At 26.0% G+C, this 10,457-nt stretch overlaps 1 long non-coding RNA gene across 1 annotated transcript; it reads left to right on the top strand.

The window, feature by feature from the left end:
- The first annotated feature begins 4,778 nt into the window (after positions 1-4,778).
- On the top strand, positions 4,779-8,624 carry LOC147812088 (uncharacterized). The gene is made up of 2 exons (XR_015432895.1): positions 4,779-5,108; positions 8,357-8,624. It is a non-coding gene; the product is annotated as an uncharacterized LOC147812088 (long non-coding RNA).
- Positions 8,625-10,457: the final 1,833 nt, after the last annotated feature.

The following is a 10,457-nucleotide window of genomic DNA, read 5'->3' as shown; positions in this document are numbered from 1 at the left end:
ACCAGAGGCCTTTAGTAGCAACTTTTAAAGAATTGAAAATTCTAAGGAATGGAAAATAACTAATTATATTTATGTAAAGTACTTCTTGTGAAGCATTTTTCAAAATTTGAAAACACTACGAGGTTTATTTCGAAGATAAAAAATTTTCCTGACCTCTCTAAATAAATTTATGTTAAATTTAAAGCATTGTATGTAACGTTTTCAATTTATAAAATTTAGTGTTTTTTGAGTATTTGATCCAACAATGCAACATGAAATTTATATTTAATGATAAACATAACTAATTTATTTCAAAACAAGTTTAAAATAATTGCATTTTCTGTGAAAAAAATGACTCGGTTTAGAGGCAGTTTCTTAATTGCAATTTTTTTAATTAGTCATCCTCTGGCCAGTGTGACCGTTAATTTTGCTTTACATTTATAATACTCACTTTCCTTTCTTTGCAAAAATACAATCTCTTTTTTTCTAACATGAGGGATTCTCTAAAAATTGAAAAAAAAAAAATATTTTTATTATTGAGTATGATAATTGAATGATTTTTCAATTATCACACTCAATCGACAACAAAATCATTTATATATATTTTATTCAGCTAAGGATTTCATCATACCATTTAAAATACATTGATTTGTTCACGAAATTTTGTTTCATGTAATTTATAACTAAACTACGAGTACTTTACTTTTTGTATGTGTGAAGGAAGAAAACAGTCTCACTCTAATTTCAAATGTAAAATGTTGAACTCCTTCGTTAATTCATAATTACAGCTTTAGCATTTATGGGAGTAAACAAAGTTGCATAATTAATTTGTCTTATTTATTTATTTATTTTTTTTTGAATTTTTATACTTTAAGCGAAAAAGCTTAGAATTAGGAAAAAAATATTTAACTTACTTCTTCAAATAATTCAACTGGAGAAATGATATACGAAATTCAAAAAGATAAGAGAAAAATATTAATAATTGTTGATGGTATCATAACCAAGCAATGTGTCACTAAAAATTCTCTATATTGATTATTATAAAATTTTTGTTTGAAATTGATGCGATTAATGATTAGGCAAAAAATAATTCTGTTTTATCCATTTATTGTGCATTTTACCAAGTAAAAAAAATTAGAAGGTAAAATTTTAATAATTGTTTTAATTAAAAGTATAGTTATTTTCTTTCTGATTTTGAAAAATGCTGCTTAATATATCTCATGGCAAAGCAAAGTATGATTATTTAAATTTTGAATCATCCTGCTCAAAAAATCGTGTATTTACAATATTGTGTAATGCAAATGCATAAATGTATATAAGTATCATAAAAATGCATAAATGCATATTTATGATGCATCATGTATACTTATATATACATGATGCATCATAAATATGCATATCTTAAATGTGTTACTGATAGGAAAAGAAAGTGTTTTCCATATTTGTCATAAAATATTGTTTTAAAAAGAAAGTTTCAAAATTATATGACCTAGATATGCAATATATAGAAATAAGAATTCTAACACAAATTAATACACATAAGTCTCAAAGACTTATCCTCTCTTCTAAATCTATTTAATTTTTATTTGCAATTAATGGATACATGGTGAAAATTTTTTTGAATAAGGAAATTTAACAGTCATACTTTTAGAAAACTAAAAAAAATTCTCTAAAGGTTAATGAAGAAAAACAGCTATATATTTTGAAACTTTCCATTTATTCTCATATTTCTCTATTAACAATTTTTATTCTTCGATGGAGAAAAATTCTCTTTAGCTTAACTTGTTTTATTGTTTTTTTTTATTACCTAAATATAAAGTTTTACTAGTACAATATTTGGTTGTGGTTTCAATCAAATTATGACTCTTGCTTTCTAAAAATATTTTATTTCTTTATGCTTTAAAGTATTCTGGATTCAACTGAGATCACAGATATGCAAATTTAGAATTTATAACTTATAAGACTTTCTGTTTATAGTCATGAGCTATTATTACGGGCTTCTACTATGAGATAGACTCATGTCTTGACACATAGTAAAATAGCATATGTTTATTTATGTTTCTCCTATAAAGTATTTATTATATACTATAATATACAATCATATTCTTTTCTATTTTTGTAGATAGAAAGCATCTAGAAATTTGTTAGTTAGCCTAGCATTCAGTTCTGGGGTCTAAAATTACCCATAGACTAATAAAATCGGATTAGACTGTTCGTGCAAACCACCCCCCTAACCCTGAGGCACACTTCCTCTGAAAGACCACCTTGTCCCTTTTTCATAAAAAAAAAAGAATTATTAACGTTGATTTGTTGTTCGTGGGTTTGACAAAAATTATCAATTTTAAAAATTTATTTTCTTATAAACCAGATGGTTCTGTTACTTGCATGCTATTGCTATTCTAATTGAATGGTTAATAATTGAGTTTAATTCTATCCAAGGCAGAAAAAATATTAAATTTTTCTCAACCATTCGAAGTAATATAAAACAGAACCAACATTTTAAATTTTAATAACTTTGACGCTAATTTGAAATTTTTGAAAGTGTAAAGTTTTTTCTTTCTTAAGAAAACATGGTTACAAACATTCAATAAATATTTCATTTGTTTCATTTTTTGATCGTTTTTTATCTACATCGGAAAATTGGTCAATATGAACTATTTACTTACTCTTAAAGTAATACGAAATTTAAATGAAATAAGACGTGTTACTGTTATGCATTTTCAGTTTTTAAAGTAGGTGGCTGCCAAAAAAGAAAATAACAGTAAATAAAAAAATAAATTTTTTAAATCCCCTGCTAATAGTTTTGCTAAACTAAATAAACCTTCGTAAAAATGTAATAATAATAATAATAATGACTGCATTAATAACATCTTAATATCAGAATGATTTTTTTAAATCTCTAGAAGTATGCAAAATTTCATTTTGTTTTATTTAATTTATTTTGAGTTATGGAAGTAGGAGGCACGCGCTTAGCGAAAATTTTCCGAAATATCGGTAATATAGAGAGATTTCTGCCAATTGCGCTTATCTTCTCTGCAAAAATTTACTTGTTCTGAATAATTTTTAATTGGAAAATTTGAATTATTTCTAACGAAAGTATTTTGATCTCAGATTTAAAAAAACCAACAAGTTTTGAGCTCAAAATTTTAATTTTACAATTCGTTAACTAATATCGTAAGTATTTAACTGAATTGAGTTTTAAAAGAAATATATAAATTATCATAGATACATGCTTTAATTTTAAACTCTAAGCATAAAAATCTTTTTCGTGTGTGTTGATTAAGAAAATAAAAGTTTGTTCATTATGAGCATGAATGCAACAGTAAAAAAATGGCTTTATTTTTACTAATAAATCAAATGAAAAAATCTAATTTAAGTCTAATTATTATTCAATAAAGAAAGAAAATAGCAGAGAATATCTATACGAAAATGTAAATTTCGTATAAAGGGTCTTCAAAAATTCTACAATATATGAAAATCAGGCTTTTTGTACTTTGAGGCTAAGGCTCATAAAATGTTTTGTTCTGGAACCCGTAAAACCTTTGTTCTACTTTGGATGTAGTTATCTTCTTCCTCTGCTACACTGCAACTTTTGTGGGTTCAGCTAATTATCGGGCTAAATCCGTATTGTTTTTTAAGGTATGAATCTTTAGTAAACATATAATAGGCTGAACTGAAAATAATTTTTATAATTATAATCATCAATAAGGATAGCTTTAAAGTGATCGAACATTAGAGAGTTTACATAATGAAGCAAACTTATCTACACTGACGCCGTGAATTAATTATCAACAAGAAGCCAATATAGTAGGACCTTCTTTTTAACTAGTAAAATGTAATTTAGAGTTTGTCCGCAGAAGACGGAACTAGTTTTCTTAAAATCGATGTGCCGGTTTTACTTCACTCCCCCCTATCTAAGTATTATCCAATTTCTTTATATATATTTACATCAATAATGCATTTTCCAAATAACATTACGCATAAGTTAATCAAAATTGGAATATAGAACGTTCATCACCTCTAATGATTAAAATGTGAATTTAATTCCGAACTATAATATTTATCACCAAGCTTACTCCTACTACTAAGGTATTTATTAGTACATACATTTTAAGAGTGTCTAAACATTTTGATAGGAAATTTAATACTGCAAGAACGCCATTTTTTTCTTTTTGTAATATTTCGTTTTTAAAACGCATTTTTTCGTTGTAGTTGTAGCCTCAAGCACTGTAAGCTATGGTCATTTTGTACCTTATTCAGATTGCCATTTGGGCAGTCTATTCCCAGATGCCAAATGGAATCAAAGTTCAACAGTCTACCTATATTTATTAATCTATGGAAAGACTTCCCTGAATGCTAAGTTAACTTGATTAATTTGAGAAAGTCTGTTTTATGAAATAAAACAGAAGGCAATACTTTAAGTAAATATGGATAATGAAGAGAATTGAATGTCTTCTGAGTTCTTGGTTCAAAGGAAACTTAAAAATAGTAAAAGTTCTTCCCACACTATTACTTTGTGGATAAGCTAAGTGTGGATTTATAAAAATAGATTGAACTAATTTAAAACCAAGCGCATTTTATCAAATTTTAATATTCAAGTTTTGTGCCTTTTCTTTTTGAATATGTATGACAAAGTATAGTTTGATTTATATCGATTAGAACTACTTTAAATTCTAAGATATTATTTTTGCTGTAGCTCATTTTTTTTTATCTCCATTTTAATTTTATGGTTACATTTTTCTTTTAACTTTGATTGCGAAAAAGTTTTCAAATATTTCTTCATTTTTTCCAATCACCAAATTTAAGAGAAAATATTTGTTATTAATTTTAACTTTTGTGCGTCTGTAGTCATAAGTCAACTTATTACCTCTTTAAAAATGATTACAATAGTTGCTTATTAAATTTTGTTTTCATTTCAGGCTCTAATGTCAATTTTTTTCAGGTAAAACTAATAAGTATTTTTAAGATTCATTTTAGTTCATTAAGATGCTCAGTTCAACTAATAAAACCGTATCAATTGGTTTCCTCCCTGAGAATGAATGACTTTGTGTCTGCTACTAATAGACAGAGATGAAGACGGCAGAAAATCTTCAGAAAACACTTAAAAGATGGTCTTTTTTCCAAATTAGGTTAGTTTGACAAATCTTATTAAACTTACGATAATCATACTTACCAACTTGTAATATCGCTAAAAAATATTTTTTAGAAAGTGGTAGTAAAACATTTAAATTCGTAGTAATTTTCTTTGAAGAAAACTATCAAGACATCTCTACGCATAATAAGCCATGAAATAGATTTTAACTACAAATTTTTTAAAAATTATTGATTTGTCGCAGTAAAATTTTTTTTGAAACTTTAAACTTCAAGAGTTAATACCCCAAAACGCTAATGTTGAATGTAAATGTAATGCTAAAAAAATTATATCTCAGTTGCCGTACAAGTTGGCAGCTATGGATATTGTTCTAAAAACAATGCATTTTGTATAAATAATACAGTTTTTTGCTCCAATACTATACTACTAAAAGAACTTATTATAAAAATTCTTAATAAATAGCATTGCTGCTAGCATTTTAAAATGTAAATTTGCACTGGCATTGACTGTTTTGTATATTTAAAAAATTTAATTGAATATCAAAATGTCATTTTCCTGGTATGTCACAGACAATATTTCCAATAATAACTAGCTTTAAAACTTCCCTCAAATTTTTAAATGTCTAATTTTTTTTTATCTCAACCGTTGTAAGCATTTTTAGAATATATACAGAGGTATTAGTTCCAAAAACCTTGTTTAGAAATAATTTTTTCTGTCAATAATTTGTTTGTCACATGAAAAGCAGTCATTTTCCTGGCCACTTTTTTTTAGTAATTTAAAATTAAAATAGATAGTCACTTTAGGTTAAGCGATTGATTAGAATACCATCCTATCAAAACATGTCTTATTTCAGGATTTAAGAACTTACTTTCTGGTTCAAAATCTATTTCAAAGAATTTTACAAGGTGAGTAGGTTTTTTGTTGTCATTTTCCTGTGTTCTTGAAATCAATAACATGAACTACATAGATTTACATGAGTTATTTCAATAAATCCCTATAGTTTTCTGCGGAAAGTAAACTTCTTAGGCCGAAATGTTAAATTAAAATAAATGCTGTAAATGGCTAATTGTCATTATCCTGCCTGTCATTTTCCTAGCTTATGAATGCCATCAGTTACCAGAAATTTTTTTAAGCAGTATAATGTAAAGAGTGAAAGCAAATATTAACCTAATACCCAGTTTATGTAAGATTGTAATATGCTTGTACAAAGTTATCTACTTATTTAATGATTGATTATTATACACAATATTATTCTGTACATATCAGCTACAAAATTACTTTTGATTCTTTTAGCTGTGGATAAATGAATTAATTTAAACAATTCATGGTCCATATAACACAAAGTCTTTAGGTTATTTTTTTTTCAAAACACAGATAGTTAAAATATGAAGGACATCACTGTACAATTTAATTCTGTCATAGTCTTTAAACTCTACTTGGGTGTATAAATTAAAGAATGTAATAAAGTTGGAAAATAAAATGATTTGAAATATTTTAAATTAAAATAATATAATAAAAAAAATTCCGATGTAATTTATTATAAAATTAATTTTACTAGGTTATTTTAAAACATGGGGCCTAAAAACAATCAAGGAGAAATAAACTGAGAAAAAACAAAAACGGGAAGCCGAGAAGAAACGGTATATTCAAATAGTTCAAAATAATTATTTACATAAAAATTTAAAATTAACTTTTCAACTTTGTCTTCTTGAATTTCTTAAGTTGCATTACTATTAGATTAAAATGACTGTTTTCTTAATTCCTAATCTAATATGTCATTTTCCAGGTATTCAAAATTTGGTGAATTCCTATTTTTTTTTGGAGAAAATATCGATAAACTACACTGCTGTCTGTAAAATATTAATAAATGTAACTAAATAAATATACAAAAAAAATTTAGATTATTTTGAAGACTTTAAATGTGAAGAAACTTTTTTTTCCGAATTGTCATGTTTCCAAAGAATTACCCATATATATATATATATATATATATATATATATATATATATATATATATATATATATATATATATATATATATATATATATATATATATATATATATATATATATATATATATTAAATAACAGATAGAGATAGATATCTCCATGATCCATATTTAAATACGTGTTTTGCTTGAGGGGCATTTTTTTCTTCATCTTACAAAATACAGCAATTTTTTAAAACCAAAATTAAATGGATTCTGAATATACGTTGGTGGATCAAATATAAATGAGACCTTTCTAATAGCAGCATACGATTTTTATTCTTATTATCAATGGAACAATAAACTTTATCTAAAATATAAGCAATAGTTTGGCACTGTTAAGTTTTCGGTCGTAACATTCTTAACGCAGTTTCAGAGCACATAATAATAAAATTTTTAACAAGAGGAAATATCAAATGTACTGACATTTTGAGCAGATTACAGGCAAACTTTGGCAATGATATCCTGTTTAGAGCTCAAGTATGCAAGCGGCACTATAGTCACTTAAGCATGGCCATTAAGAAATTGAAATTGTCTCATGCTCTTCAGCCAAGATTGAGTCTTACTACAGACCTTATTCATAATGATCGACGAATGAAAGTTAGAGAAAGTTTTGCTGTGACAAAGATGAGTTATGGAAGTATGCAAAGCATAATTAATGACGATTTGGAATATCGAAAAATCTCAGCGAGAATTTTGAACACAAAACAAAAGTATGCAAAAAAAAAAGTTTGCCAAAAACCGAAGTAACACAGCAAAAGTTTGACATTTCACTGGGATACAGTTCAACATCCTCTATATAGTCTGAGTTTGGCCCTTTGAGATTACCATTTGTTTAGAAAACTTAAAAAACTTTATGAAAACTTTAAAAACTCAATAGTTGCAACAATCACTCAATTGATCAATCACTTTAAAAACCATAATACAAAGAATAAAATGGTTTTAAAAATTATTACCATTAAGGAAGAAATCATTTATTTTTAGAATCAAGTCAATAAATATAGCCAACAAATTAGTTGATAGAATGAAAGAAACAAATTTTTGAACTTTAATGGCATGAAGTCGTTTATGTGCTCATCAGCTAGGGAAAATGAGGAAAATACTTAATTCTTCTGCACTTTAACTGAGCAATTCAGTTAATCTGCAAATTAACTTGATGGAGATTCTTGACTCCGATATCCTAGTTTTCTTAATGTTAGGAAAATTAAGAAGGTGGAGATAAAAATAATCTATTGAAATACAATAATTATATTTCGTTTACGACATTAAGATTTAATGATCTTTAATTTTCCCTCAGGATATAGAGAAAAATGAGCAAGAAGCCTTGTAAAGACATCTAACAGTCATTAATGGTAAGGTAACTATCGGTAAGTTTCACAAGCTTGAAAAAATATGAGGTAAATTATGATCAAGAAATGCTATGATTCTGTGCTTTGTAAAGGTAAGCTTCCTAATAATACTTAATTATAATGTAAATTATTTATTTTTCCTGAATGTCTGTTTGTACGATATTCAAAGTAATCCTAAAAAGGTAGAGTAAGTAATCTAATATTGCGTTTTTTTTTTCAGGGTAAAAGAAAAGGGGGGGGCAAAATTTTGTCCGTTTTTTTTCCGTTTGGTACATTTTCGTTCGAGGGATCCCGTCACACATTCCGCAAAATTCATCATTCTTACGTCCGCGTTTAATTATATGCGACGAATATCGGTCGTTCCGTCATCTCATTGCGTTTGTGTTTCCATATTTTTGTTACTTTTTTTCCCCTGTCTTTTCCATTTCTTTTCAGTTTTTCATTGTTTTCTGAGACTCTTTCCACTGTGTTTGTCCCTATTTTTTTCCACTTTTCTGAAGTTTTACTTTTCTATTGTGCCTTTTCCACGTTTTATTTTCATTGTTTCGTTTCCAAATTTTTTTTGCTTGTTCTTTAAATTTTTTTCCATTGATGCATTTAAAAAAATTTTTTCATTGTTTCGTTTCCAATATTTTTTTCTTATTTTTTTTCCATTGTGTAATTCTTATATTTTCTCCTTAGTACTTTTTCTATATTTTTTTCATTGCTTTTTTTATTGCTTTTTTTCCATTGTGCTTTTTACTTTGTGTTTTTTTAATTTATTCCAGTGTATTTTTCTTTTTTTTTTCCAGTGTTTTTTCCAACAGTTTTTCCGATTTTTTCCTGTGGAGTTTTTTATTTGCCATTTTATGCATTGAATTTTTCCATTTTCTTCCTCAGCGTTTCCCAATTTTTCCATTGTTTTTTATTTTTAATTTTTTCAGTATTTTTTTCCTGTGCATAATTTTCTTTTTTCTATTGTTCCTTATTTTTTTATTGTTTCCATTTTTTTTGTGTAATTTCAAAGTGTATTTTTTTTTTTGTCTCTTTTCAATCTTTTTTTTCGATTGAGTAATTTTTTTATTTTTTCCTCCGTATTTTTTCTATATTTTTTTTCTATTTTTGCCATTGTGTTTTTACTTTGTTTTTTTTTTTAATTTTCTGTTGTGTTTTTTCATTTTTCCATTGTGTATTTTCCATTGTGTTTCTTCCATTCTGTTTTTTTTTTTTTCAGTTTTCTTCCAGTGTATTTTTTTATTTTTTTTCCAGTGTATTTTTTGATTTTTGCAGGGTTTTTTGATTTTTTCCCATTGTTTTTTTTGTATTCTCATCGTTTTTTTGCATTTTTACAATCTGTGTTTTTTTCTATTTTTTCCATTGTATTTTTCAGATTTTTCCTATGGAGTTTTTTTTAATTTCAATTTTATCCATTGTATTTTTTCATTGTTTTATTTTTTCAGTGTTTTTTCGATTTTTTCCTGTGTGAAATTTTCCTTTTTTCCATTGTGTTTATTTTTTTATTGTTTTTTTCATTTTTCCATTGTATTTCTTCCATTCTGTTTTTTCGGTTTTTTTTTCATTGTTTTTTTAATTTTTTCCAGTGTATTTTTTGATTTTTTCCAGGTTTTTTTAAATTCTTTTTCCATTGTGTGTTTTGTATTCTCATCGTTTTTTTACATTTTTCCAGTCTGTGTTTTTCTCTATTTTTTCCATTGTATTTTTCCGATTTTTCGTATGGAGTTTTTTTAATTTCAATTTTATCCATTGTATTTTTTCATTGTTTTTATTTTTTCAGTGTTTTATCGATTTTTTCCTGTGTAAAATTGTCCTTTTTTCCATTGTTTTCTTTATATTTCTATTTTTTTTTCATTTTTCAGGTGCGTTTTTTCATTTTTCCATTGTGTATTTTCCATTGTGTTTCTTCAATTCTGTTTTTTTTTCGGGTTTTTTCCAATGTGTATTTTTAATTTTTTCCAGGGTTTTTTAATTTTTTTTCCATTGTGTGTTTCGTATTCTCGTTTTTTTTTTTTACATTTTTCCAATCTGTGTTTTTTTCTATTTTTTCCATTG

The sequence above is a fragment of the Parasteatoda tepidariorum genome, chromosome 4 (genome assembly GCF_982258835.1).
Source record: "Parasteatoda tepidariorum strain Cologne lab strain chromosome 4, Ptep-v5.0, whole genome shotgun sequence".
NCBI classification, from domain to species: domain Eukaryota; kingdom Metazoa; phylum Arthropoda; class Arachnida; order Araneae; family Theridiidae; genus Parasteatoda; species Parasteatoda tepidariorum.
This window is presented reverse-complemented; position numbering and strand designations above follow the sequence as displayed.